Source organism: Sylvia atricapilla, chromosome 5 (genome assembly GCF_009819655.1).
Source record: "Sylvia atricapilla isolate bSylAtr1 chromosome 5, bSylAtr1.pri, whole genome shotgun sequence".
Classification (NCBI taxonomy): Eukaryota; Metazoa; Chordata; class Aves; order Passeriformes; family Sylviidae; genus Sylvia; species Sylvia atricapilla.
This window is the reverse complement of record NC_089144.1, coordinates 25,665,856-25,693,789: the sequence shown is the minus strand read 5'-3', so window position 1 is coordinate 25,693,789 and position 27,934 is coordinate 25,665,856. Positions and strand designations below refer to the sequence as shown.

Here is a 27,934-nt window from a genome sequence, read left to right as displayed (position 1 = left end):
GGTTTGAAAGTTTGTGGGATTTTTAATTGTGTTTAATAAGTGCGGTGAGTGTTAATTCTGAGTGACAGTCACTTGTGATTCTGGCCCTCGGCGCGTACAGGGAGCCCTGCGAACGCTGGGGCTGCCGCGCGATGATTAGGTGGGCTCCGAAGTAACAAACCCCGCGTTCCGCTCGGCCACCGCCGTCCGCTTTCTCCCGCGCCCACGCAAGGTCCTTCCACCCAAACACACCCCGGCGCCGATTTACTGAGAACCGTGGCAAGGACAAGGGGATGACAAGACTAGCTCTAGTCACGATGCCAGCACTTCTCTCTCCGCTAGCCCTGATAACCTACCCCACGCAGGAATCACTAGAAAGTGTTTTTCCCGGGGAGGGGGGGGGGGGAGGAACGACAGCCCCCACGGCCGGGCGGCAGTTCCAGACTGGCGAGAGCGGCTGATCCCTGCCGCGGATATCTGGGGGGTCCTGCACCTTGCTCCAAGTACCGGCGCAGGGGAGAAGAAAAGTTTCAAGGCCCACGCGTGCCTCCTCGGCATAGCTGCTGCCAGCGGCCAGGCCTGCCCCTGCCGTCCCCCTCCCAATCGGTTTCCCTGGGCTGCCTTCTCGCGGGGCCGCGGCACCTCGGGGGCTGCCAGCAGGCTGCAGCCGGCCGGCACTGCCAGCACAACACACGGCTTTGTTTTCCGCCCGTCTGCTAAACTCGTTGTGTCTAACGGAGCCGGCGGAGCGGGGCGGCGGGAGGGGAGAGGGGGCGGGAAGGGGCAGCCGCCGCCAGCAAACAACTTCCCCGACGGTTTGTTTACATAGCAGGTGGAGCTGCCGTCAGCCGCGACCCAGAGCGCCCGCTCCGCCGGGGACCGGCCGGGGGAGGCGCGGGCGGAGCGGGGCACGGCCCGGCGCATCCCGCCGCACTTTTTTGTTGCCGTTCCTCCTCCGCTGCTTTCCCCCCAACCCTCCCCGCGTTATTAGCACTTCTGTGCAGGCCACTCTGCGATCATGTGAGGGAGGGCTCCCTTCTCACTCCCCTCTCTCTAAAGGAGCCGGTGTGTGCGGCGGCGGTTTCTTTTTTTTTTTTTTTTTTTTCCCCTCGTCTTTTTTTTTTTTTTTTTTTTTTTTTTTTTGCATTCCCAACAAAACACATACACACAGGCGGCACACTCCGCACACGGGCGGACCCGCACGCCGGGGGAGGGAGAGCAGCACCGCCAGCGCCAGGCAGCACCAGCCGGCGGGAGAGTGCGAGGCTCGGACGCCGCTCCGCGCCCGCGGAGGCCCCGCGCCGCCCGCCCGCCCCCGCTCCCCCGGCCCGCGCGGCGGCTCCGCCCGCAGGGACTCTGTATGTGCGCGCGGCTGCGCGCGGCTCCGCTCGCCCTTTCTCTCTCGGTGTCAGCTCGCCGGGACGCCCTGCACGGTGTCTCCTCCCGGTAAGTGCTACCCCCCACCCCGCCCCGCAATCCCGTCCCCTCCTCCCTCCGCTCCCCGGTGTGACTTGCTACTTCCACCCGCTTCCACCCCCCTCCGCTGCCGCTCACTGACTTGCCGCCGCGGGAAAGTTTGGCCGCGGCCGGCGCGGCCGCAGCAGTGACATGTGTCAGGTCTCCCGGCACCCGGTGGCACCGTTCCCAAACACGCACCGCCGGCGGGGGGCGGGGGCGCGCTCTGCGGCGGGAGCCTGCTGTGCCCCGGCCGGAGTTGGGGCCGTGCCCGCCGGGCCGGGTCGCGTCGGCCGCGGGAGCGGGCGTAAAGCTCCCCACAAACAACTCGCGGCGGCTGCGGGTCGGCAGGGCCTCCCTCCCGCCGCTCAGAGCCGAGGACCCCCCACCCCCGCTTAATTAAAAACAAACAACCTGTAGCCTCCCCGCACGGGTAGAGAAGTGCCAGGCGGGGAGGGCTTGGGGCCAGGCTGCCGAAGAAGCGTGTGCGGGAGGCTCGGTCGCCCGCCGTTTGCCTCCCCGTTTGTGTGGTGGTGGGTTGTTTGTTTTTTTTTTTTTTTTTCTTTCCCCTCCCTCTTTTTTTTTTTTTTTTTTTCTTTTTTTCCTCCCCCTTTCTTCTTTTTCCCCGAGACCTCCCCAGCAGACAGCCCGGGTGAAGAAACGTGTCACGTTTCTCCTTTGTGTGCAGCCTGCCCGCCTGCCCGCCGGAGGGAGAGGCGCACCCCAGCCCCCGCCTCTCCGCCCGCCCGCCCGCGCGGAGGGGCCGCTGCCGGCCGCCCCCTCGGGGCGCCCCGCGCCGCGCTGCCCCGGGGCGCCCCCGCTGGCGTGGGAGGGGAAGCGCAGGGGCGCCGAGGTGCCCGTGGGGTAGCGGCGCCTCCGGGCGCTGTTTGGGCTGCGCAGGGAACGGTGTCGTCCCCTCGCCCGGGACAAAATTGCCTAAACCCAAGAATGAATAAATAATGGTGTTGGAACTGGGGAGTTCCGGAGGCGGCCTCCGTGCCTGGTACTTGGGGGCCTTCCCTTAAAATTGGCTTTGAAGTTGAGGAAGGCTTCGGGACTTGGAAAGTTGGGGAAGCGTGATAGATTTTGAAGAGAGCGGAGCGGCCGCGGCGGCCTTGGCTGTGGAGCGGGCTAGGCTGTGCCGTGCCATCGGGAGTGCCAGGGCAGCCACAGGACGGAGGGCGAGCGCCGGCGCCTCCGCTCCGCGTTCTGCCGCGCCGAGCGCGGGGTGCGCAGGCGGCAGCGCTCGTGGCCTCCCGTAACCTGCCGAAAAGCCGTGTGCCGCCCGGCGGAGCCTGCACGGCCAAGGTAAAGACAGTCCCTGAGGCGGTTTTGTTCTTTTCCCGTAGTTCGGCTCGTGTCAGGTTCGGCAGGCAGCGGGCCCGTGTCGCAGCGCAGCCCGTGGCCGAGAACGCTGGCGAGCACTGGTAAGGTCCCGGGATGGAGCTACTGGAGAGGAGTAGAGCTTAGGCTATGGGCTGACAGGAAAACGCTCATCTGAAATTTGCGAGAATAGCCCAGACAGAAAGTGGGCTGCTGGTATATTCTCCAGAGAAAAATAATCTCAGAAGTAACCACCGTGAATTTATGGTATTGTCCTCTATTAATAAAGAGTGTAGAGCTACAGATAGAGGAATGGGCAGTACTCTCTTCCTGCGAATTGCTTATACTTTTAGGAAGTCTTGCTTGTGTACATACGTACCGAAAGAAACGCAAAAGTTCCCCTTCCAAAGAGGATCTTCCCTGGTCTTTTCTGTGCATTAGAGCCCCCATGCAAACTCAACTCTAGAGAGTGGGAATCTTTCCATTGACAGCAATAGGAATCGCTCCATTGACTTCACAGGCTTGGATAAGGCCCTTGGAAATTTTTTTATGAAGGTGGGACTCTGAAGTTGTGCCTGGTGTCTATATCCTCCCCATTAATTCATGTGTGTGGGGGGGAAAGAAGGCAAAGTTTTAAGAGATTTTGAGAGTTTAAAATTTTTTCTTCTGTGTGTGTGCTAAGTAATTCAAAGCCATTAAGGAAAAACATTTCTGCTAGTAATACTACTCTAAAGAAAATATGATTAATTATTAAATTGGTTTCTCTAATGCTACACTAAACCCTTTTAAGTGGGATATGGTTTTAATCATTCAAATTTGTATTTTAAGGGTTTTTTTGTGATAATAATTTGTTCATGTAAATGTAGGTACTCAAAATACCCGTTTCGTAGTAATCTGTAGTTTTAATGTAGTTCTTTCAAAATGCTTTTGTTCTGTTGTGTTTTTGCATACTTAAATCATTCATTTAAATACTCAGGATAGTAGATCAGTAAAAGGTTAAGGGAAAGGAAAGAGTATTTCAAATACAGCATTTCCAAAATGTGTGGAGTTAGACATCCTAAATTATTTTGATAATATGTAACACCTGAAATACACTGCTTCATGTGAGGCCTTGTTAGTGTAGGCTTTAAGGTTTAACAGTAACCTTAGATGGAAGCTTAAGAGGAATCGATTGTATAAATATTTGTGTATTTCTTTGTTTTTAGTTGAACCTCAGTGATTTTTACATTGTGTCACGGGATCTTTGCTACAGTGCAGTGTTTATATCATCTGAGAGAGGAGAATACCTAAATGTTTTGTAGCTTTCTGTTTAGTGAAGATTCATGTAAAATGACCAAATAGTCTATAAGGAACAAGCAGATTAGAGTGGGTTCGAGTGTGAGGAAGAGTAAAAGAAATATACCAAGTTCAGGACATTTCAATCAGTAATACATGGAACTCTTTTAAAACTGCACTAGGGTTTGTGCAGTAGTCAGGTAAATGGTTTCACAGATTTTTGAAGTAACTTGTTTATTTGGTGGTGTTTGGCTTTTTATTTTTTTTTTTAATTTTTTGTTGCTGTAATCATATGTTGCTTATACATATTTAAATGCTTTCCATAACAGAATGTGTTGTGACTATCATTTTAAGAATGAAGGCGTATTTGCTTAGAAACATTCCTGTCAGACTCCATTATTTTTTTGAAAAAGTTCTCGTTGGATTTAAATGTATTTAAAAAAAATACTGTAGAATAAAATTTTTTTAGGACTAATTTATGTGAGCTGGAATAAGCTTTTTTGTATTCTGAGAAATATACCTGATTCAGCATTGTATGCACAGGAGTTATTCGGGGCTAGTGGGCTGAAAACAATAGAAAACTTCTGAGATGTGATCCATGTTGTGGCAGTGTTTTGCTGTGTGTCATTGAAAATGTCACTTAACCTCTTTGTTTTTCATCATTGAAATATGAGGGCTGGTATTTATCTTTCTGATAGGGTGGTTAATTAATATTTCTTGGGCATGGAGTACTTTTTTGTTCCATTTCTATTTTTACCAAATTTATTTTGGAGAAATTAAATTGTGATGGTGGCTGAAAATGAGTGATTCCTGAGAGTCTTTTTTTTTCTTTGCTGGTCAGATTGTGAAGAGGTCACTTGCTCATATGAAATGAAAATGATTTAGGACATAGGTCGCTGAAAAGTACCCATGGAATGATTTTGACTGAAGAAAAATGCAAACCACAATCAAAATGAAAAATGCTATAAACTTTGTTATAAAATAATAATTCTCTGTACTTTGGGACTGTTTACTTTTTTTTAAATTTTGTGGCAGCTAATAGGTTTAGAAGTAATGCAAATTGTATTTTTTTTCTTCATAGCCACTGTACCATACCTCTCAGCTAATCCTTATTAGAAAAAATACTTGTCATTTAGATTCCCGTTCCCTGCCCTGTTTTGACTTGCTACCTTTCTTGATTGTGTGTGTAAAATAGTGGCACCAGAAAAACCTCATACAAGCAATGAAATTGTAGAAAAGCTTAGCTCTAATGAATTACCCTCTTAAAGTTGTTCTTAAAATTGCAATAAAATAATTCACTGTCAGTTGTTTGAAGGCTTTCTTCCACGTTTGTTCCTTTACAGAATATGCATACTTACTATAAGGATTTCCAAGAGTAGCTTTAGACTTAAATTTCAGAACTTCTATACCAGCATAAAAACAAGGAGCAGTCTCACAAGTATTATTTAGCACTGATCATCTTTTTTTTTTTTTTTCTCCTTTCTGAGGCTCTCAGTAGCTTAATCAAATTTCCAAAATGTTCACTGCAAATTATAAGAGGCATCTATCCTTTGTTGCAAGATTTGCATCTGTTTTGGCTTTTCTGTTTCGACTTTTTTTTTAATCCCGTTTCTGGTAGGTTTGTGTTTAAGGGCAACACTATGTTTTTATGTCAGAGAGGTGGTTTTGAAAGTGCCAGTAATAGCTTGCTTATGCTGTCATCAGTGAAGTAGCTGAAAATAATCTCTCTAATGAACAGTTGCTACGATGCTTATTTCTTCACCAATGTGTAGTTTGGGATGGTGTTAGAAAGTAACATTTGAACTCTGAGGAAGGAATTTGTGTGGAATTATGTTTAATATCACAATTTCAGTTCCTATTCTAAGGAAAGTAAAATTAAAATATTAAGTATCTTGTTTTAAGCTCTTGACTATCTTAAGTCTTTTTAGTAAGTTGTGGAGGTTGCTGAGGGGAGGGAAAAGGAACATTGTAGCTTTAACTTTTTGTTCATTTACTTAGTTATTTCCTACTAGCAGAATTACACATCTGTAGTTAGAAATAGATCTGCTGCAGTTTGTTTCTTATTTAACTGTATACATTAAATCAGGCTGGCTGCCGAGGGCAGAGCCGATTCCCTTGGATATGGTGTATTGTACCCTCTACATGCCCTGAGTGTGGGTGTCCCTTCTGCTGGGTGGCAGAGGGCATTGCTGTAGGTAACAGATGACTTTCTAATCGGAAAAAAACAAACAGGTTTAAAGGACAGGCAGCACTTTCATTCAGTTTGCAGAAGGGAGATTTTGTGCCCTTGCCCACTCCCTCCACCCCCCCTTGCAGTGCTATGTGCTGTCCGTTCTGGGGTGAATGGGTCTCCATCATACAACCCTCTGAGTCACAAAAATCCTCTTTGAGGTTCACAGGCTGGCTTTGGCTTACCTGTAGAACTTGCTTGCTTACCAAGGAACTTCAGCCTCCTGTGGGCAGCAGGTACTGAAAGCAGGTGATGATGGAGTGTCTCTGTTTTATGATCCTTCCAGCCCATTTCAGGGTCCCCAAGGAGACACACAGTGATGTGAGTCCTTTGTGAGCTGGTCCTTTGGACCTCTGTGGTGAATCAGACACGGCTGCAAATTGCATCATATTAAGTATTTCTGTAAATTGCTGATCTCAGTCTTGTTTCAGTTTGCCTCCAGGACATTTTGAGGATGACTGAGATTCCAGTGGGCCTGTGCCAACTTTGTCCCGGTGGGAGATACTCTTTACTGTTCGGCCCCAAACTGAAAATTCGTTTGAAGAGTGATGTTTTGAGGCTAGGGGGTACATTACTATATATAATTAGAAAGTTGTTGGGGTTTTCTAGGCACATTATTTTGTAGATAAGTATTTACAATGTTACAAAACAAAAAATTCCTACAAAGATCCTATATATTTTAAGATTGATGTTTAGTTGATGATGGTATTAGAATAATTTACTTTTTCTCTAAGAATGTGATGTGTATTTTGCAACTTTGGTCAGAATTTGTCTTTAAATAAATTCATATGCTGATTTATTCCATTATTCAGCTTTTGTATTTCAGCCTAAACCAACATGATACATTGTGTACTTAATGTAATGTGAAATTGTGTATTTGACATAATTTGACTAATTGCATTTTGATATATATTTATATCAAAATAGTCTAATCTTGATGGTATTACCACCACAAGTTTTGTGATCTTGTCCTTTTAGAGAAAGAATGAGAATGACTGTGATATTACATTGTTGTTGAACAGGACCTAATTGTGTTATTCAGTCTGAAAACTATGAAACTTGTGTTTGGAGAAACAATCTCAGAGTTGCAAATCTATATCAAGCATTGTACTTGAAGTATCTGTTAGGTGTTGATTTTGAATTTTCCCAGGAATGGTGAAGAAAATGTAAACGAGGTAAACACCATTTAAATTTTGCCATGCTGTCAGTGCTAAGTCTTATAAAAAATTGCTCACAATTACATTGTTGATTTACCATTTTGTAAGTCTTACTGTTGATCTTGAGAGGGCATATTGTTCTTTTGGAACTGTAACCCACTTAGTAAAACAAGTGGTGGCTAATATCTGTGTAATAAAAGCTGTAGTTGATGTTTAGCAGCTTGAAAGTTAGATCAGAAATTGACAAGTTTTGCTATGTAAAAATATTGCAGGGGAAATTTTAAGAGTTAGTGGTGGTAAGCCACAAAGGGATTTGGAAAGGAAAGGGACAAGATGCAAACAATGGAGAGTTGGGAAGTGAGGGGAGAAAGGCCAGAGAAAACATGTAGCTGGGCAGGAGCCAGCAAAGGCACAGGCAGCACTGCCAGGAGGTGGGCAGCTGCTCGGAAAGTAGAGGCTCTCAGAAGAGCAATGTGATTTTCATCTCCTGCCCAATATAGAAAATACATTTCTTCACCTTCACCTCTGTAGGAATAAAAAAATGAACTTTTTTGCATGCCGGCATTACGCACATGGCAGGCACAGGAGTTACACCAGGTTACACTGGCCCTAATTGAGGCCACTATTTTTTAAATACCAGATATTGTAAAATCCAGTGTATGTCTTTGGAAACTTACTTATTAGTTGTTGCATCGAAATTTGTTTCTTAATTACTGAAAAAAGTATCATTTTATTGGTAAGATAGTGGTCTTTTGAAGATAAAGGGGAAGAAAAGTGTCTAGAAATAGGTTAGTAGTTTTTAGAGTCTGAAATTGAAATATCTCTGATTTGAGACACTTCTCTGTGAAAGAACACAAACAAGATTGTGGTTTCATTACAGTAGTTAGAGCATTCTTATGACCTATAAATGAAAACATGAAAACTTAATGCAGTCAGGTGTGCACAGACTGCATATCTGCTGTTGTGCTTTTCAATTGTGTCAGTGTTTTCATCTTTGTAGAACAACACATTTAATTCAATAAGGAATAAATGATATCATGTATACAGTATGGTGAATGTAAGAGGAAGGGTACTGAGAACTCTGTGATAACGCAACAGTAATTCTTCATTGAAAGTCAATTAGTGGAATATATGGGTGCTAAAACTGTAAAAATATTAGGATGGAACTTTGCTGAAGATCCTGAAATGCTTTTGTGCAGAAAATTTTCAGGCCCGTTTGTTACCAGTTTCAAATGCATTTAAATTACTTTTAGTGTTGTAAAGATGCTTTTAATGCTGGAAAATGTAAATTGTTCTCAGTACACAATAACTGTCAGTGTACGTTGAAGAATACATATGGTCAGTAATTCTACAGATAACTATACTGAATATACAGAAGTTTCATATGGTGTCAGATTCTTGCACATTCTTTTGCTTTAGAAGAGGAATTAAGTCTATTCTGACTGAAATTTTAACTTGGTATTTAATTCTGTTTTAAGAGACTGAGATATATATTGGGAAAGAGTTAATGATGCTTGGTGTTGGATGTTCTGGATCTGTTTGTGAACCTGTATTTATTATTGGCCAGGAAAGGGTGTGAAATAAATATACCTGAACAACCAGAAATGTACATATTATGAACTGACATTTGAAAATTCTTTAAAAGTAGTGGTTAAGGTGGTGTTTTTTGTTTGTTTGTTTTTTTTAGTTTGTTTGTTTGTTTTTTGTTTTGTTTTTCTTTTCTTTTTTTTTATTTTCTTTCTTCAAAGTTAGTTTTGGCTTTGAGTCTGGGAATCAGACCACATGTTCAAATCACAGAGAAACCAGGAGAATGGTAAACTGTCAAAATATTTGTGTATCACTGCAGGAGTGGTAGGTGAGGAAGTTGATCATCAATCCAGTGTTTCTCCTGTGAAGCTGTGCAGCTTTGGAAGTGATGTCCATGCCTTGTTGTATGTGTGACTGTGCAGCATCACAAGGCTTCTGTCTCCATCCACAGCTTTCTGGCATGGAGACCAAGGCCTTCAGAAAGAAAAAGAATGTATCCTAGAAGGTGTATTGCATCTCAGGTTATGGGATAGAAGATACTCTAAAAAAGAGTGCAGTCAATCCTTTGTTAAAACAGGGAATGTGTTTGAAGAATGTGGTTCTCCAGGCAGGAACTGACCATGCTGGAGAGTGTTTTACAGTGTAAAAGCAAGTATTTAATGGGTTGTGATGGGAAAACATGGCCTTCCAAATTCTTCCTTGAAAAAATGAGCGTAGGGTGCTTCCAAACCAAGTTAGCATTCAGTTCGAGACTACGTATGGCTTGCAGCATTGATATTGTACCATGCTTCAGCTTCAGGTTGTCCTCTGGGGTGACTGTGGGGTCTGGGTGTGCTTGGTATAGAAGTGGGTCCTGGAGCAGTGAGTGATTCAGTCTGCTGGTGACAGAATGTCACTTGTCAGGGCTCTGCGCAGATTGAGCCTCCCACTCCTGGAGCACACAGGCGCCCTTCTTGTGGCTTGACCTGTCTCAGGCTTCAGGAGAAGATGTGCTTCAGGTGATGGCCACACACACCTCTGTTGAAAAATCCAAGACCTCCATCCCTGATCCCAAGTTTTCTGAAGTTGATATGAAGACTCGCTTTTATGGCTGGTTGATGATTTTGATGTGTTTGCATGTGCCTGTGGAAAACAGGTTTCTGAGACTGAGAAGTTACCAGCTGCTTAGCTGTTCTTCAAAGCCACCTAGACTGAGACAGGTGATGGATTGCTTGTGCATATTTAAGCCAAATCAGTGTGCTACCAGATTTCTTTCAATAAAAGTTCTTATTCCAGCTGTTTCATAGGCTCTGAAGCAAGTCACCACTAACATGAATAATCCATATTTAAGTGACTTTTCCATAACATTTAAATACTTGGAAGGGTTCTCTTGATTTTGTAAATGAATCTTAAAAAGCACAGCATTCAGGTACATCATTGGTGAGGATCCAAAGACATACGAAAGAGATTTCTGAAAACATGAATGCAGATAATTCTTTTAAAGTGTCCAGCCTGATGAGCCAGGCGTGGCAACCAGGCATATCATACCGTGTGTTGTAGCTGTAGGGTGTTGTGTGCCTCATGATTGGTGCTAATATGCATATGCAGCAAATCTGGCATTTCCCAGGAGCCTCAGGCAATGTGTTAACACCAGTAATTTGTTATATGTTTTTCTAGAAAGCGTATGGCTAAAGTTGGACCTTGCTCTCACTTCTTGATACTCTTCCTCCCCCTTATCATTTGATTGTCACGTAAGAGGAGAGTTGCTGTGAAGCCTGAGAAAGGTGACAGATGGAGAAAGCCATATACTTGATCCTCCTGAGTTGCAGGCTGAGCACTTGCATTTTAAATCTTTCTGTGACTCAGTAGAAGAATGCATTTCTATTATTTGATTATGTGTAAAAATGGAACTGACTGTCCATTAACTTAACTGATGTGCTATTTTTAACAGATGTTTCAGTACTTGTCTTCAGTAACTAGAATTAAATTTTAAACTGAAACTATTAGCCTTATTATACATAGACGCCTGCGCATTTTGTTACTTAATAGTATTCAAACCTCTAAATATACTTATGTATCATTTAAATATAATTTTATAAACATTCTTCTATATCCACTGACTGGCATTTGGGTCGTTGTTGCTAACACTTAGTTACTGTCAGAATGGGGAGAATCCTTTTTTCCAGGTCAGTGTTAGGCTTACAGTTTTGCTCCAAATTCACTTACCGACAGAATTTCCTTTAGCTGAATTTCTCTTTTTCTAAGATGTAGATGAGTCGGAGCAAAATGTAGCCAGAGACTATTAAAAATATATTTCTCATTGTCACCTGCAATATTACCATAATTGGAACTAAGGAGCCTACAGTTGCACAATATTTATGTTGCAATCCAAACTGACACAGGCTGGAATGCCTCGGTAGCAAAACAAGACACAGACCCAAGCCTCACAGTGCATGCTTGGGAGGGAGTGAGCCGCTCCTCTTGGAAACCTCCTCCAGCAAGGACATCCTGGAGGTCCCTCTGCTTTGCCTTGGGCTGGGGGGGCTGGGGTGATGAGGTAAGTGCTGGCAGCTTGGTTGCGGAGAGCAGTGGCTGCTGCAGGTGTGGGTGACCCTCTGGGTCAAGCTGCGAGGATGGCTGCTTTGATAACTTGGGGAGCTGTCGTAAGACATAGCTCCATCTACTGATTGGGGTGATTTTTTTTTTTCATTCCTTTTCACTCCTGACACTTTGAGGGCCTCTTTCTTAGGAAGTCTTGTTTGGAAGAAACACTTGTGACGCATTTACTTTTCTTTGGTGCTTGGAAATAGCGAGTCATCGTCCATTGTCACCTTTTCCGTGCAGATCACTATAGGCACAGTGAAACCAATGTTAATCTCTGCTGCACTTCGAGTAGGCTCCTCAGCAGCTGATGAACTTGATCTATTTCTCCTGGCCTTCTCTGCAAGCACAGTACGGTGTATTTGCCTGTGACTGACACGCTTAGATCTATGGCCACAAGATATCTGGTCAACTCTTCAAGCCTTTACCTTTAGCATTAGCTTTAACCCCTCAGGGCTCAGCTGCTTGCAGCATTTAAAGCATGGCAAGAGGTTTTATTGCAGAGATTTGACTCAGCAAGACTTGTGCTACCTCTCACTGAAGATATAAAATACAATTTGTAGCTTATAATTGCTGCCTAATATGATCTTGGACCCTTACTTAAAATCCATTTAACTGATACTGTGCTTTCTTTATAAGGTTATTATTGGGAGCTAACCTTTTCTTGTGTTGTGGTTAAATGTACAGTGTAATGAGGGTGTTTTTTAATGTGTTTAAGAGTTAGATGATGTGTTAGAGGTAACCTTTATGCAGAGAGTTCTATATAGTTGTAGTAAGGACAGCAATATTAAAATCCTGAACATTAGTACCATCTGAATATAATTTGTTCTCATTCTGTTTTGTGTGTGCCTGCTGGTGGAAGATCAGCACAGTATATATTGAAGAAATCTATATTGTTCTCTAGTATCTTTCTTATATGTAGTTATTAACTTAGTGCAAATTACTGTCTCCAGATTTTTTTTAAATTTAGATGGATACAAAAAAGCAAAAAAGTGTATTGGATGTAACAGATAATTCACAATTCTTTCTTTCTTTAGATTTCAAGGAGAGAAAACTAAATCCAAGATTCTAGGTACAAAACTGAAAGACTTCCAGAAGTCTTTACTTCCTTGTTTAACTTCTCATATACAAGCATGGGCCATGTCTGTTGGATGTCTTCAGAAAACACTAGCTTAAAACAGATTTAAAGATTTATTTTCCTCAATGACAAATGTTGGTACTTCTGCTCTGTGAATATCAGTTTGTCTTCCTTTGATTGCCTACTAGAAGTGAAGGTTTGCTTACAGTTGTAAGTTAAAATGAAGCATTTTTTATATTGTTTTTTCCTTAACCAGATACCTAAGTATATATGCAGAATTTGGTGTACATGGAAAGGACTTCAGAACTTGCCTCCTTGTGCTCTTCTTGAAACTGCTGTAAATGATGGTGAAGGCAGTAGAGTTTCATACCAGAAAAAGGATCAGGAAAAAAAATAACCCAGAAAGAAGAGTGTTACAAGTGTGGACAGCCTTTGTTTGAGTTAGTATTTTTTCCCCGCTGTTAGTGTAGAAAGCTCTTTTTTTCCCTCTTCAGAGTTGATATTGTTTGTTTGTTTGTTTGTTTGTTTCCCCCTCATTTTCCCTTTTTCCCCACTTGTTAATTTTTCTTCCCTTTTTGCTCAAGGGGGTATTGTGGGTTGAACAGAGGGAACAGATTTTGCACGTGTCAGGTCTATAGCTGGAAAGCACTTGTTTTTCTTAAGTTCATTAAAATGCTGTTGGGGTGAACACATCCGTATGGATGTGGGCAAGAATGGCTGTAAGAGAAACAAGCATTACTTTTAATCTCAAGTAGGTGGGAAAGGGGGCAGCAGTCATGGCTTATGGGGTTGAAATTAACCGCTTTTAACATTGGGAAGAATGATGATGACATAGACAAAGTGCCTTCCTAAAATTTGTAAGTATAGTTCTTGGCTCAGATGTATACTTGCGGAACTTTGTGATAGGGTTACTTAATCTCAGTTCAGTAAAGATAAATTTATTAATGGTTATGAAGTGTTGATATAATTAAATAGAGAATGCCAGTAAATTGCTTTCTGGAGCTCTGTGACTGTAAACTCTGGTCTTCTAATTTAATCCATCCACTGCTTTCCATTCACTTGCTGAAAGGCCTTCTAGACTGAGAAATTAACCCTACTCCAGGCATGGTAGCTGCTAGAACTAAGTTGGTTTCTCTTAAAGGAGTGCCTTGGATGAGTACTAGAAGTGTTTCCTCAGGAAAAGTTATGATTGGATGAAAAGAGGAAAGCAGATAAAGGTTTTTTACATTGGTGATTGTGTCCAGAGATTACTGTGTTTTTCACTAACTGCCTAAATTTTGTGCTGGGTTATGGTAGCTCTGACACTTACACAGAAGAAAAATTAAGATGCTTACAACCTAGTGAAAGTGATACTGACCAAATGAGAAAAACTAGCTAAGTCAATTTCTTTCACTGGTGTTGCAGTATTTCTCACATCTGGCTTTTTGGTTGTTCTAAACAAATGTTATCATTCTCTCAGCAGACAGTCCATTTTTCTTGTGAATTATTTAAATGTGGGAAGAAATTATTTTATGGAGAAATTAGATACCTCTGAAATTAGCCTTTTGCACAAAGGGTAGTTTTAACTGCATGAGGCAAAAGTTCACTTTATGCTTTTAACTTGAGAATAGAGATGTATGAGAAAATACATTCTTTAGGAAAGTGTCAGTGTTTTGCCTTGATGGCTTTTTCTTGTGCAAGGTATTATTCATAATTTTTCTTTTAGTTTGCTTAATACTGTGTTGAGGTGTAACTGTGGTATAACCCTTTTAGCTCTAAAAGGGACTTGGAATCATAAAGTCATTCAGTTGGAAAAGACCCAAAAGGTCATTGAGTCAAACTTTGACTGATCACCACCTTGTCAGCTAGATCAGAGCACTGATTGCCATGTCCAGTTTTTTCCTGAACACCTCCAGAGATGGTCACTCCACCACCTTCCTGAGCAGTCATTCCAATGCTTAAAAACCCTTTCCATGAAAAAATTCTGAAGTCCAAGCTGAACCTCCCCTGGTGCAACTTGAAGTAATTTCAAGGTAAATGTACCATGGATAACCAGCTAAAAATAGAAGAGAATGGAAGAAAATGATTGATTATCTTGATTTGGGGAAAAAAAAATTCTTGTTGAGTTAACCTCCAGATCTTCTGTTTGCTTCAATTATAGAAATAATGGGAATTGTTTCCTTAATAGCCTGCATTCCAAGATATGTCCTTTTAATATTTCTTACAATGTTTCTATGGGCTTAATATGAAGGTGATAGTAGCAAGGTGACGCCCTATTATTGCTGAAGCCCATCAACTGCATTTCATTGCTCCAAAACCTTCTGTGCATTTTGAGTAAAGAGGTTGTAGTTTGTACTGCTCAGTTGGTCATAGAAAATTTGACGGGAAAGTGAATTAGCTACTGCTTAAGTGTTCATAATTAATTCTGGAATTTTCTAATGCATTAACACAAATTTTTGAAGTTAAATTTACTTCGCGTATGTGTGCATCTAGTGATAAGAACTGTGTACAACAGCTAATAATTGTATCCAAACTGCTTCCAGTTCAACCATGTTTTTCCTGCAAAACAGTTTTGCATAAATGAAAATGATACTCCTTGATTTTACTTGGCGGATCTGAAGTACTTGTGGTAAAAACCGTTCTAGCAAACTGCACAAAGCTAAACTCCATAAAAGAAACCCCAACTGTTAGCTGTTCTGCAAATCATTGTGATATACATTGTATTTGTGACTTGATCGGTTTGATTATTGCAATATAACATCAAAAGCATTGTGTCTTCTGTAGCTGTAAACTCCACTGAAGGCTTGCATTTTTGTTCTTGGTGAGAAGTTAAAAAAATTCTAGCAACGTGAAAATATATATAGTGAATAGCTGCATAAACTGTTTTTTTTTGTCTTGGCGTGGTAGTTTTAACAGTTTGAGGTCTCTTAAAATTCAGCATACTTGAAATAAAAAAGCCATTTCTGTGATTGTTTGCAAAGTTTTAATTTGTTTTAAACCACGTTGTTGATCTAGAGCTCTTGTTCATTTAAGGTTGATTAATTGCTTTTGCCACTTTTGTTTGCAGTTCAGTATAATCTCATGCAGACTATTGTATTTTTTTTAATTTTTAATCCTCTGTTGATGGCTGTATGTGTGGATGGGATGTTAAATTTGACCACTAATAACTTAAGGGTTTAAATAAACAAATAAGATTGAAAACAATAACAAAACATTGCAAACTGGAACAAATGCTTGGTATTGCAAATTTATTTTATGAAACATAATTTCTGCACCTGCTGATGACCACTTTGTAGAAGTTCTTGTTTTCATTTTTTAATATATATTTAGAAAGAGAAAAGTTACCGTGTTTTCGTTCAAGTACCTTTATTTAAGGCAGATTTAATAGAAACAAGAATAATAGGCCTATGTCTTACATTGAATGTTTTTAAAATGTGTATGCCTTTTGTGATAACTGCTATTCATTAAGGCGCAGTACGCTTTCTTGAAAGGATAACTCTTTTATCTTACCTGTAAAATGGCTGGATGAACATTGACTGAAGCAAAATATAATGCAAAATATAATTCTGATACAGAGTTGGAGTTGAGTTCTGTGGCCCATCTGCATTGCTGCAATGCCTTTCAGAGAACACAGACCCCAGAAGTGCTTGGGTAAGTCACACTGATCCAGTGTGACACACACTACAAAGGATTAGTCTCTTATTTGTAGCTGACATGGTTAACTTGGCCCAAGTAGAAGCCTCTGATTTCTGCTTCCAGGGAGGGCAGAGCCCGGGTTGATGATGCAAAGGAAGATGCTGTAACACTTCATCTCTGGAGGTGCCTGACTATGTGCTGTTCTGAGAGACTCAGGATCCTGGTACCCTTTGCTTCACTGCTGGCTCACAAATATTTGTGGTTGACAAGAAAGGTGAATTGTCACTGTGTAATGAATTACACTTAATCCACCTCCTAGTGTTTTCAGTATACTAATTTTCACAAACTCACATACATAATGGGCAGACAGAAGAGTTCAGAAATCTTAAGACAGGCCAGATGGAAAATAAGTTTGAATTAAAAAAAACCCTGACAACAAGAGAGAGAGACAGGAAGAAAGAAATTTAATTCTGCTGATATTAAAAGTATGAAGAAGAAGAAGAGAGAGAAGAGAGGAGAATGTCTGTTTTCCATTTTTTAAGGAGACTTTTTTTATGGTTTTTGAACTTCTGAGATTATGATGCTTTTTCTTTGTTATAGAGCTGTCAGAAAATACAAAGGTTATATCTGTGCAGACAGCTTAACTTGCTTCTAGCTCTCCAAAGTACTTTAACTCATTTCATATTCAGCTGTTAAAAGTGTACAGGTCTTGGAAAAATTAGAGCATTATAGCTGTAGCCGTACCCTCCTGGACAGCCAGGACAGAGCTTTTGGACAAGAGCTGAGGCAAGGCATGTGATGCCCTGCACAGTGGCAATGGCTTGTCAGGGCTGAGATGTTAAGCAAGTGTGCCGCTGTAATCGGGCTGTGAGATACTTCTGGAAGCCAGAATATGGGTCAAGGAAACCTTCCTCTGCTGTAATCCTTTCTAATCTTTGCTTTTGGAGGTTTTTGAGAGCACTTCTAATGCTAAAGAGTGTAACTCAAATTTTTCTGTTTGCTTTTTCTTGCTTGTACTTTTTTCAAGTCTTCTTTCTTCTCGTGTTTATTTAAAGGGAATCCTAAAAGTGGAGGGTATCGTTTTAGAAATGCAGTATTTCATCAACAAAGGAGAGTCCTAACAATTCCATCTAACTATAGGAATACTGTAAAGTGAAATAGCTGCATAATATACAAGAAATCATCCCACTTTTACCAAAATCATTGTACAATGGAAAGCACGTCTTGTCAGCTGAAATGTCAGATGTATCAGGAAAAAGTTAAAGTGGAACCTGATTTCTGTAAGGCTAAAGATTCAAGTAATTTGCTTAGAGATGCAGTAGAAAATCAATCTTATTCTTGAAAGAGGAAATGGTAGCCTTCAAGTCTCCTATCATGTTTTGTAGCTGATTGCCTGTTTTTATTATCTCGCCCCGCTTTTCCTTCGGTACTTACTAATGCCCTTTGGTTAACTCCATTATACCTTTGAAAAACTTCTTGCAGAGCTCAGCTACTTTGGCTTGTTTGCTGGGTAAGCCTCACTGATATTATTATAATTAATAGGATGTGTAAAAACTTTCCAAACCCAGTGTAACAGAATCAGGCTGTTAAAACTTGGTACCGCATATGTTCTGCAGTGTGCAAGATTTCCATCCTCTGCAGCTGGGGCTCATCAGAGAAGAGGCTAGAACTGCATTGATCTTGTATGCTGTGGGGGAAGCTGGTGTAGTAGGAACACAACTCAGCTTGTAAAAGGGTAAGAGGGATGGGAAATAAACTCAGTTTACAATTTGGAGGTGTGTCTCTAATTTTTTTTTATTATTATTTTTATGCATCAGGGATAAAAATGTGAGAGAGGGATGGAGTGTGTTTTTAGATACTGAAAATCTTTGAAGATCTGATTCATAAGTGAGAGTTGAAACTCTTTCACAGTTGTGTGTTACATGGTAACAGTTTCCTTGGTTTGGCTCCTATTTTTGTTAGTACTGCTTTATTTCCTCAAAAATGTTTGATTTTAGATTTTTTTTTAAATTATGAGAAATTAATAAAGAATATTAAGAGCGAAAGCCTGATATTTTTAAGACTTTTTTTTTAACTGGGATGTATCACGAATATTTGTAACTTGCTAGTTCTGTGAAGGTAAATTACAAAGCTGATCAAAAATTTTACAAAGCTGAGAGCAAATATGCCAACTGATAAAACACAAAACAAATGTGTGATTAAGAAGACAGGTAATTATACTGTTTAATTGGAACATTATATGTAATCTTATAAAAAATATATAAATACAAGCAAGTACAGGGACATACTTCTAGAGAGACTTTGTTGTTGGTTTTGCTTTCAGTAGCAGGATCTGCATCAAGACTGGAAAGTTGTGCCTCTAAAAAAGGCATATGTATTTATTCCAACTAATTGGATGAATATAAACATTTTATATTTAAACTGGGAATTTATACCCTTGGATGTATAAAAATATCTTAAATCAGAATAACAAAGCTAGATATCTTCCGAAGTTCCTTTTCCTTCCTTCGGTGTTTTTTTAATTATTTTTTTTTTAATGTCAAAATTTTTTTGATACATTCTTAAAAAGCTATATGGGAAAACAGACTATATGAAGAGAAGATACTTGGTAATAGGAGTGTTGTTGATCCACCTTGTGAGGGCATAACAAAGTCCACTGGGAGAAGGTTGTTTCGAACACAGAGTAACTATTATTTGTGAGAGGACCTTATTAAGGACTTCAAAGTAGATTTCACTGGGATACTTCATACTACACTTTAAGGACTTTTCTAACCCTGAAATTTGCTGAAGGAATTGTACTAGCAGTACCTTACGACCAGGAAATGTATCAGTGTTGGTTTGATGGCTATTTTTTTTTTTTTTTTTTTTTTGGAGGAAGCAGGAGAGTGGTTAGTGTGTTAGTGTGCTTATTGGCATATTGATATTCTTTAACTTCGTGCCTGTGCTTTGACAGTGTTTTAGAGACCTGGATATGAACTGGAAGGGCCACACCCCTGGGTCCTGTGCAAACAGGGAACTACTGTGTCCCCACCCAGAAGTAGGACAGTTTATATACAGGGGTAAAGACAGTGTTTAGAAACAGGCAAGGGAAGTCAGAAAAACAAGGGGTTATCATAGCTAATCAGCAAATAATTGGTTTTAAAATTTTCCATAGGTCTCCTGCCAAAGCAGTTTGAAAGAGGTTAATCAGTCAGTCTTGTGAATGTTCATAGCAGTGAGGCGTCAGCCTGGATAAAAAGCTTGAAGACACTTAATTGAAAAAATAACACATAGATGATGGAAGCTGGCAGCCTGGACGTAAAGGAGAAGGGGTTTTACCTCTAGATGTGGAATAAGAGATGATAGGAAGGCTTTGACATGGAAGATAAGTGATTAATATATAATGGGATACTGGATTTATGTCAGTGGAATGAGATTACATTTGTCAAGATTAGAACAGAAGATAAGAACAAGATTTGAAATAAGAGCAATGAGAGTACAACAGCTGTACACTTTGAGAGAAGAGGTGTACTTTAGAGGTAGTATTTGCAAAGATTCTACAGTATTTGCATATGAATCTTTAGGAAATATTTGAATCTATAGGACCTATATGCATGTATCCAAAGATTCAGAGAGATGATAACCCAATCGGCCTAAATGAGTAATTGCCAAAGGAAGGGGGCAAGAAGAATGCTTATTAGAGGAGAGCATATTCTAACAGTACGAAAATTGTGATCCAGCTCAGAGCAGCAGTGTACTGTTAGAGATAAGAGGAGAATCACCTCCCCTGGGTGAATGGTGATCTGATGGGGTCCAGAATTTTTTGAGGTCCTCCTTTACCATTTCTCTTGTGAAAGAGGATGTGTCAGAAATTTATTCAAATACTATTTTTCTTTTTCTGTATTGATCTTTAGTGGCAGTATTTACAGCTGAAGGTTATGCTAAAAGCATGTCACGCTGTTATTGATGAAGCATCACAGAAAGTATGTATTAATACACTGGTGACATGCTGAAGTTTTTATGTTTTCATGGCCAGGACCGACTTCACTGCCTTGCTTGCTAGTGGCAAAGATCAGCCCGGTGGAATGCTGGTAGAATTTCTGCCATGGACATGATTTTAAAGAAGTAGGTAGGTTTCCACCTACTGGGAAAAATGGTTTGAAAAGTCTTAGGCAAATCATCGGTCTTCATATATAGGGTGAAAGTATTGAAATTGCTTGTTTTTAGAGGGATAGAGAAGACAATATTGCTGTGTAGTTCCTATTGTGTACCTCTGCCCTCATCTCTCTGTGGACATTCTGGAACAGGGCTCTCATGTTGCTGTGGCTATCTTTTATTTCAAATGGAAAGTGGTGGAGTACTGCAATGAAGTGAAGTAGGTCCAAGATGCTGTGAGGTTTTTCTTTTTCTTCTCTCTCTCTCTTTTTTTTTTTTTTTTTTTTTTTTTTTTTTTTTTTTTTTTTTTTGGGACTTTATGCTAAAATAGAGCAAATATTTTACTGTAGCTTGAAATTGATATCTTTTTACTTTGGTCAGGACTGTTGTATTTTTATTAAAAATGTTATCAGTTTTGTTTTCTTTTTAAGATTTTCTCTTTGGTGTTTCCATCCAAACTTTATTAGAGGAATCAGAAAAGTTGGATCTTTTTTCCTTTACTTGCAGGCTTGTGACTCCATCTGCCCTGTGACACCCCACCAGAGATCACTAGGTACAGTGCTTTGCCATCCCTGACAGAGGGCTCCTGCTAACCCCAGTGAGAGCATTGCTGCGCTGGTTCAGTCACTGAGGACTGCCTGATTACCTCCCTGCTGCCCATTGCCCCTTTTTCAAGTTCTCAAAAGTATTCAGCAGATTTATCACTGCTTTTTAAGAAAGTCTTCATGAGCATGACCTGAGGTTTTACAGGAAATCTTGAAATAAAAGTAATAATATTGTTATACATTCTCTCACATTCAGCCACACATGCTATCACAAAAGTAGCCTTGAAGCTGTTTTAGTTTTACAGCAAAGAGTGTTTCTTTTCATATCAGGTAATCCAAGCTGCTGAGTTTTTTTCCCCCTTGGCTTTGAAAACATGCCTTTATATTAATAATCCTGGATTTTGTGCTCAAAGTTGATTGCTCTACTTGATGATTGGTATTCCATAACACTAAATAAAAGAAAAACAAAATTTTTTCCCTTTTCCAATCTGAAATCTATCAATGTGTATTTTTAGAGTTCACCATTAGTGGAAGTGTAATCTCTGTGCCTGCTTTTATTCTTGGCCACTGGGAGTTTTGCTACCAGCAATAAAAGACAACCTCCATGTTATACTGCACAGTATAGATATTGTAAATTTTGGTCTTGCTTTCCATTGATCTAGTTTGCCATATGGGAATCATATTCAGCTGATCTTTATTTCCTGAGTCAGAAATTCTGTTTTACCCATCTTTGGGATTTCAGCATTTTATTCTCAGTGGGCTGTCAGGTATTGCACATGAAAGGAAAGGTTCAAAGGCATATAAAGAAGGTTCAGGTCTGAAATGTTTACTTAACACTGTCTCTTTTTTTTTTCTTCCACCCCCCCCCCCTTTTTTTTTTTTTTTTTGTTTTTTTTTTTTTTTTTTTTGTTTTTTTTTTGCTATTTTTGTTTTTTTTGAGAAACAAACATTTGCCAGACTGGAGGATAAGCATGAAACCTTAATAAATTTTAGATGTTTTATTCTCTATTATGAACGTTTTACACGTACATAATTTTGGTGTAGCCTGGAACACATCAACTGTAAACTTGCTAGTGTGAGTTTGCCAGCAGCAGTATTAAAAACATTGCAATTATTTTTAAGTTTATAAATTATTTTTCTTGGAGGTTTATTTCCTTTCATTTCTGTTTCCGTTCCTGTAGCTGCCTCAAACAGACTGCCATTGTGCTACAAAGAAATTTTAAATTAATTTGACTATGCAAATTTTAATTAATATGATGAATAAAATTTTAAAAATAAAGGTATCCTCTCTCCTTACAATGTCATCATACTGAGAGAAATGAAGTTTTGGAAAAGTGAGAATGAGCTTGTTGTTAGTCACTTGTGAAGGTGCTGCTGCCAAGGAGGTAAACAGTCATAATTTTAACAGCTTTTGTGCCTTAATTATTTAATCTCTTGGGAAACAAATGCCTAAAATTTAAGGGATCTCAATCACTTGGGGGCAGTGATATAGAGGCTCTAGATTCTATTACTGTAGTTTGGCTCTTTTTCTTTCTCAGTTGTGTTTAAGTGTATTTAAGACAGCATACTGGAGTGTGTCTGGTGTTACACTTCAATCTCCAGTGTATATATATATTTTTTTTTAATTTTTATTTTTATTAAGCAAGGAAATAATAAGGGATCTTGATACCCATTACTGGGATTCATTCTTTCTTCTTCTGGCCCCTTCATTCTTTGGTGCCAAGAGGATGTAGAGCACTGGATTTGGATCAAAGGGATCATAATTTTGTCTAGAAAAGGTGTGTCTTGGGTGTGCCTAGGGATATATATTGCTGTTAAGGATGTTGGAAACATCAGAAAAAGTCAGTCAAAGATTGAAAGAAAGTTGGGGCTTCCCCCATAGCTTTCACACAGCAAAAATAAAGGTGACAGAGAACTGTGCTCTCTCACTTTGAGAGACTCCTGGTTTTGCTCTTCTGGACTTGCACAGCCTCTTCAACATGAAGTTATGCTGGAGATTTAGCTCGTTGCTTAGTGTTCAGTCACATCTGCCTCCTTTTCTCATTTACTGCTTTCTTCTGCTGAAATAGAGAATAGGAATGTGGCCTCATGGACAGCTTCTTTCAAAGTTGAGAGGTTACCAAAATGGGTCTTTTCTGCAGTCTTCTTTTTTTGCTGTTTGTTAGTTTATGTGACACTGAAACATGGTGCTCTCATTCTCCTTGTTCAAGTTTCTCACTTCAGCAGTCAAGGATGGTTAAGGCTCCTAGGCTGTCCTGGCTTTCCCCTCACACTGTGAGACATTTTCCTGTCCTGCCCTTCCTAGGCTTTGTCTGTTATACTAGTCTTACTTTGGACTGGGGAGAAAAGCTCAAGGTAAACCATGATCTTATGGCTGATGTGGCTGGAGTGTTGGAAGGACAAGACAGGCAGAGGAGACAAGGAGGGGACATTCCTCTGTATGCCAGTCAGCAGCTGGGGGGCCTGGAGCTCTGCCTGGGGATGCAGGAGAAGGCAGCAGGGAGCTTATGGGTGAGGATTAAGGCAAGGGCAGGGACAGGTGACAGAGTGGTGGTTTGCTACAGGCTGCCTGACTGATAAGACCAACTGGATGAGGCCCTTTATAGTTCTGTAGAAGTAGCTGGGTCCTTACGGGAGGCTTCAGCCTCCCAGTAACTATGGGAGGGACAACACAGGAGGGCAGAAGCAATCTGGGAGGTCCTTGAAGTGCATTGATGGTAGCTTCCTTTTCCAGGTGATGAATTTGCTGATGGTGAGAGGTGCTGTGCTGGACCTTGTTCTCGCTCACTAGGATGGACTGGTGGGGAGTGTGAAGCCCAAAGGCAACTTTGGCTCCAGTGATCATGAAATGGTGGAGTTCAAGATCCTTAGGGCAGTGAGGAGAATGCACAACAGGCTTGCTGCTCTGGACTTTAGGAGTGCAGACTTTGGCCCCTTCAGAGAACTCCTTGGTAGTTACCATGGGATAAAGCCCTGAAGGGAAGAGGGGCCCAAGAAAGCTGGCTGTTATTAAAGGATGACCTCCTCTAAGCATTGGGATCTTGTGATTTTCCTCCGTATGTTCGTGGTAGAACATTCTTCCTAGGTCCAGAGGGAACTAAAAATATGTGTATTTGTTTAATCTCTTCTCAGTGGGCTTCTGCTAAGAAAACTGTATGACAAGGTATCTCTGGTATCTCACTGCTGAAGCAGCGGTCAAAACAATTCTATATTTTATAACCTTCTATCAAACTCTCCCTAGGCAACAGTAGAGAATACTGAAATACTACTTGGAGTAATGTTTAATCGTCATAAATCTCATTGTGAAGTGCTGTGTACAGTTGTTACTTACCTATTCAATGGACGCATAAAAAACTCCCCAAAGTGTCTTTTTATGGGGAATTACATGTATTTAAGATTTTCTGTAAGCTAGGACACTGCACCACCTTATCAGCTGGTGATGTAATTTTCAGTGTCCACACCTTCTGCAAGCTATACATTCAGTACAACCTGTGTGGCACAACTGTCGCTGAGGATGGAGCATCTGAAAATGCTGAAGTAGGCAGAATGGGCAGCTTTATCTTTGTCATCTCCTCACAAGACTTTGGAAGAAGTTTGGTGTCTTGGTGTTTATTTTCAGAGTTCTTGGCCTGGCTCTCCATGAGTTTGGGAGGTGTTGGGCTTCTGCTGGGCTTCTCCAGGAAAAAGGAGCTCCCTGTGAAGGAAAGGATAAAGATTCTCTATGCAGGGCAGAAATCTTGTTCAAGATCTTATTTATGTCTCAAAGAAAGGAGAAATGAAGACAAATTTGTATTTTACTTGAATACAAATTTTTTTCTGTATAATTTTTTTCATTTGAGTACATCAGAGCTTATTTGTATGTCTATTACCAGAACCAACCAACTTTCCAGTAGCCCCTAGGACAAAATAACTCAAAGAAGTAGAAGAGGAAAGGTTTTAACCAAACAGGACACTCATCTGCATATTTCTCCCTTGTGGGAAGAAGACCTGAGGACAAATATGTTATAGTGGCAGAACTGGGCACATTCTTATTCTTCAGTAATGACCATGATAATCCTGCAGAATAGTGTGTCATGGTTAAAGAAACTGCTGTCTTTCAGTAATTTTCACAGAAATAATGTTTGTATAGATCAGAAGCACGTTATTAATTAACAGGAAGTAGCATCTTGAAGCTAAATTATGTAGTAGGAGCTGAAGTATAGCTAGCTAATGAAAGCAGTATGAAATAAAATAATGTCTAGGTGATGGGTAGGAGCCTACTTGACAAAAATATTTGTGATATTTTTCGGATTGCTCCAGATCTTAATTTTCTTTTTGAATCCATATATTTTTACTAAGATAATGATTGTAACCTTGAGAATGTAAACTTGCTACTCTGATATTTTTCTGATTCTGGTGGTAATCTGAAACACTGAGTCTATCCTTATTCCATTTTCTTTATTAATCCTTTTCTAAGGTACTCGTTCTAAACCTAATAATGGTCTTTAAAATTCAGCATTAAAAATTTCATTAATGATAACTTTTCTAGCTGGGAAGGGGAGAGTGATGATTGTCAGGAACATCAGCAAGAAGAAAAGTGAAGATTGAATAAATGCAAGATGGGCAAATGGGAAAAGAAAAAACAGAGTTAAGAGGCATAAATATGGTAATTGTAAAGATGAATGTATTTTTACTTTGATATTAGACCTAACAAGCAGGTAGTGGAAAATTATTCAAAAATGTAGTTATTTTATTACAGATCATTTTCCCTTCCATACCTTCATTCAAAACATATCACTCATGTGAATGAAAAAAAAGTTGATGGTAGGTTATGGGCAATTGATTGCATTCTCATGCTTGTATGGCACAGTCAGCAGCCAGGAATTTGATGTCTTTAAAGTAGGCGTGATGCACCCTGCTAGATTTCATCTCTCTGCTCCCCATCCATGTTTAGCTTACACTCCCAGCACCATGACTGAATCCTCATTTTGTCCTTATGCCTTCTGCACTTCAGTACACTGTCTTCCAAGGCCCTGACCTCTGTTCAGCTTCTCAGTTGCTGGCTGTCAGCTGAGTTGAGTAAACTTCTGCTATTGAAAACAGACAAAAAGTCACTGGAATTTATTAAAGCTTTTATATTAACTAAAATCATGTAGAAGAATGAATGTAGTATTAAAAACCCGAAATCGGATTATAATGAAAGGAACCTGCAGATTTTAGTTAGTAACTTGCATGCATCTCTATATTTTGTTTAATTGTAATAAAATAAAAGTGAATCCCCATTAACTGTAATGAAATAAAATTAAGCTCTTCCTGACTTACATTCATGTAGTCAGTCAACGCTATTATTTGAAATCTCATTGGTCTCTATTTGTCTGCAAGGACAACAGAATTTTCATTTATGCTGGAGGAAATCTGTTGTTAAGAAAATAGCAGGACTAGGTCTATTTTATCTAGAAAAAAGAGCTTGCAAATGCATAGGACTCATGTGATGTGTGCTACAGAAGTTAACATGATGCTGCAACTTTTTTTAAGAATGCGTTTTGAATATGTATAATAAATACATATGTATTGTAGTTCAAATATATACTGCTTTGTTTGAAGATGTTTTGTTTCTTTAGTATCTTCGCATGTCGTTATGTTAAAGTAGTTACATTAAACTGCTATGGACAAGTTATGTTTTACCTGAATGATTAATATTTTTGGCAAAGAGGTAATTCACTTTTGTTGTGTTTCAAGCTAATGAAAAAGTCCATCTTATTTGGCTTTATTTTCTTTTCTTAATTTTTTTTCTTTCTTTTCTAAATCCATTGGCTTTGTTATGCCAGATCATTGCTAGCTTTACTTTCTGCTGCATTTTATCATAATGCTCTTTGAGTATAAATAAACTCTGGTATGCTAAACCTAATAGCAATTAAACTGGAAGTGTTTGTGTTTCATCACTGTGAACTTCGCAGAAATGTTTCCATGACAACCTCCATGCTAGTTAAGGCAACCAGAGGTGATCAACAGTTTATATATTTTTTTTCTCTTGCAAGAATGGAATTTGTGTTGACAGTTCTGGCCTTTAATGGCACTTTTGTACTGTGTGAAAGTATTTGTTTACTAGATCATATGCTGTTAACTGTCAGGCCGAGATAGAGTGACTGCTTTTGATAAAAGGGCTGCATTACATCTCTGAGGCTGTGAAGCTCTTGTACTTTAATTACTCACATCAGTACAAAAGTACCCATTTGCTTCACTACACTTAAAAATTACACTTATTAGTTCCAAAGCATTAATGGTGAGTTAATTTTTTCCTTTACATTTTTTGGAAAACAATAATCTAAAACTGCTTTGTTGTTTTAAATTTAAACTGTTCCATTTACACTGATAAAAATCACATTCCGTGATACCGGCTGAATTATAAGTGCTGTAATTACTGGCACTTTGGATTAGGATTTCTGGGCCTTGTTTTCATATGTAGCTGATGAAGGCTGTTATGCTGGTGGCTGAGATACCATAGCTATGTACTCTGTTAAAAAATATCATTCAGGTAGAGGTATTTTGTCTCTCCCAAGTTTTTAAAAAAAGGCAGGTGTGCCTAAGATGTGACACAACCTCTCTGAATGTAACATAGTAGTAGCACAGGTAGACTGTTGTGTGTGCTACATGTATGAGATAGTTAGAAAGCTTTCAGAAGAAAACTTTTTTTTTTTTTTTTTTTTTTTTTTTTTTTTTTTTTTTTTTTTTTTTTTTTCCCCCAGTGAGATATTTCTCTTCATGGTGCCCTGTCTATGTAGATCACCTGGAAGTGAATGGGCGAGTTATTTTATAATCTGATTATCAGTTAATAACTGCTACCACAGCAGATGCATTCACTCCCAGCCAGAGGTTTCAAGGCATTACCTGTACTGAGTTGAGCAACTTGCTTTTGTTTGTGTCTGTTCATTGCCAGGCTGATGGAAAAAGTGTCTTTTTGAATCTAGAGTGTGTGTGCAGCACAGGATCATTTGTTTTTGATAAACTAAAAAATGTGAGTATTTGGAAGGTACCACAGTATCTTCTAAAGGTCTGT

General features: G+C 40.0%; 1 long non-coding RNA gene across 1 annotated transcript; it reads left to right on the top strand.

The window, feature by feature from the left end:
• Positions 1–1,281: 1,281 nt before the first annotated feature.
• On the top strand, positions 1,282–26,796 carry LOC136361244 (uncharacterized). Its single transcript, XR_010743602.1, has 6 exons — positions 1,282–1,425; positions 16,075–16,234; positions 16,343–16,493; positions 17,836–17,954; positions 22,080–22,283; positions 23,633–26,796. It is a non-coding gene; the product is annotated as an uncharacterized lncRNA (long non-coding RNA).
• Positions 26,797–27,934: the final 1,138 nt, after the last annotated feature.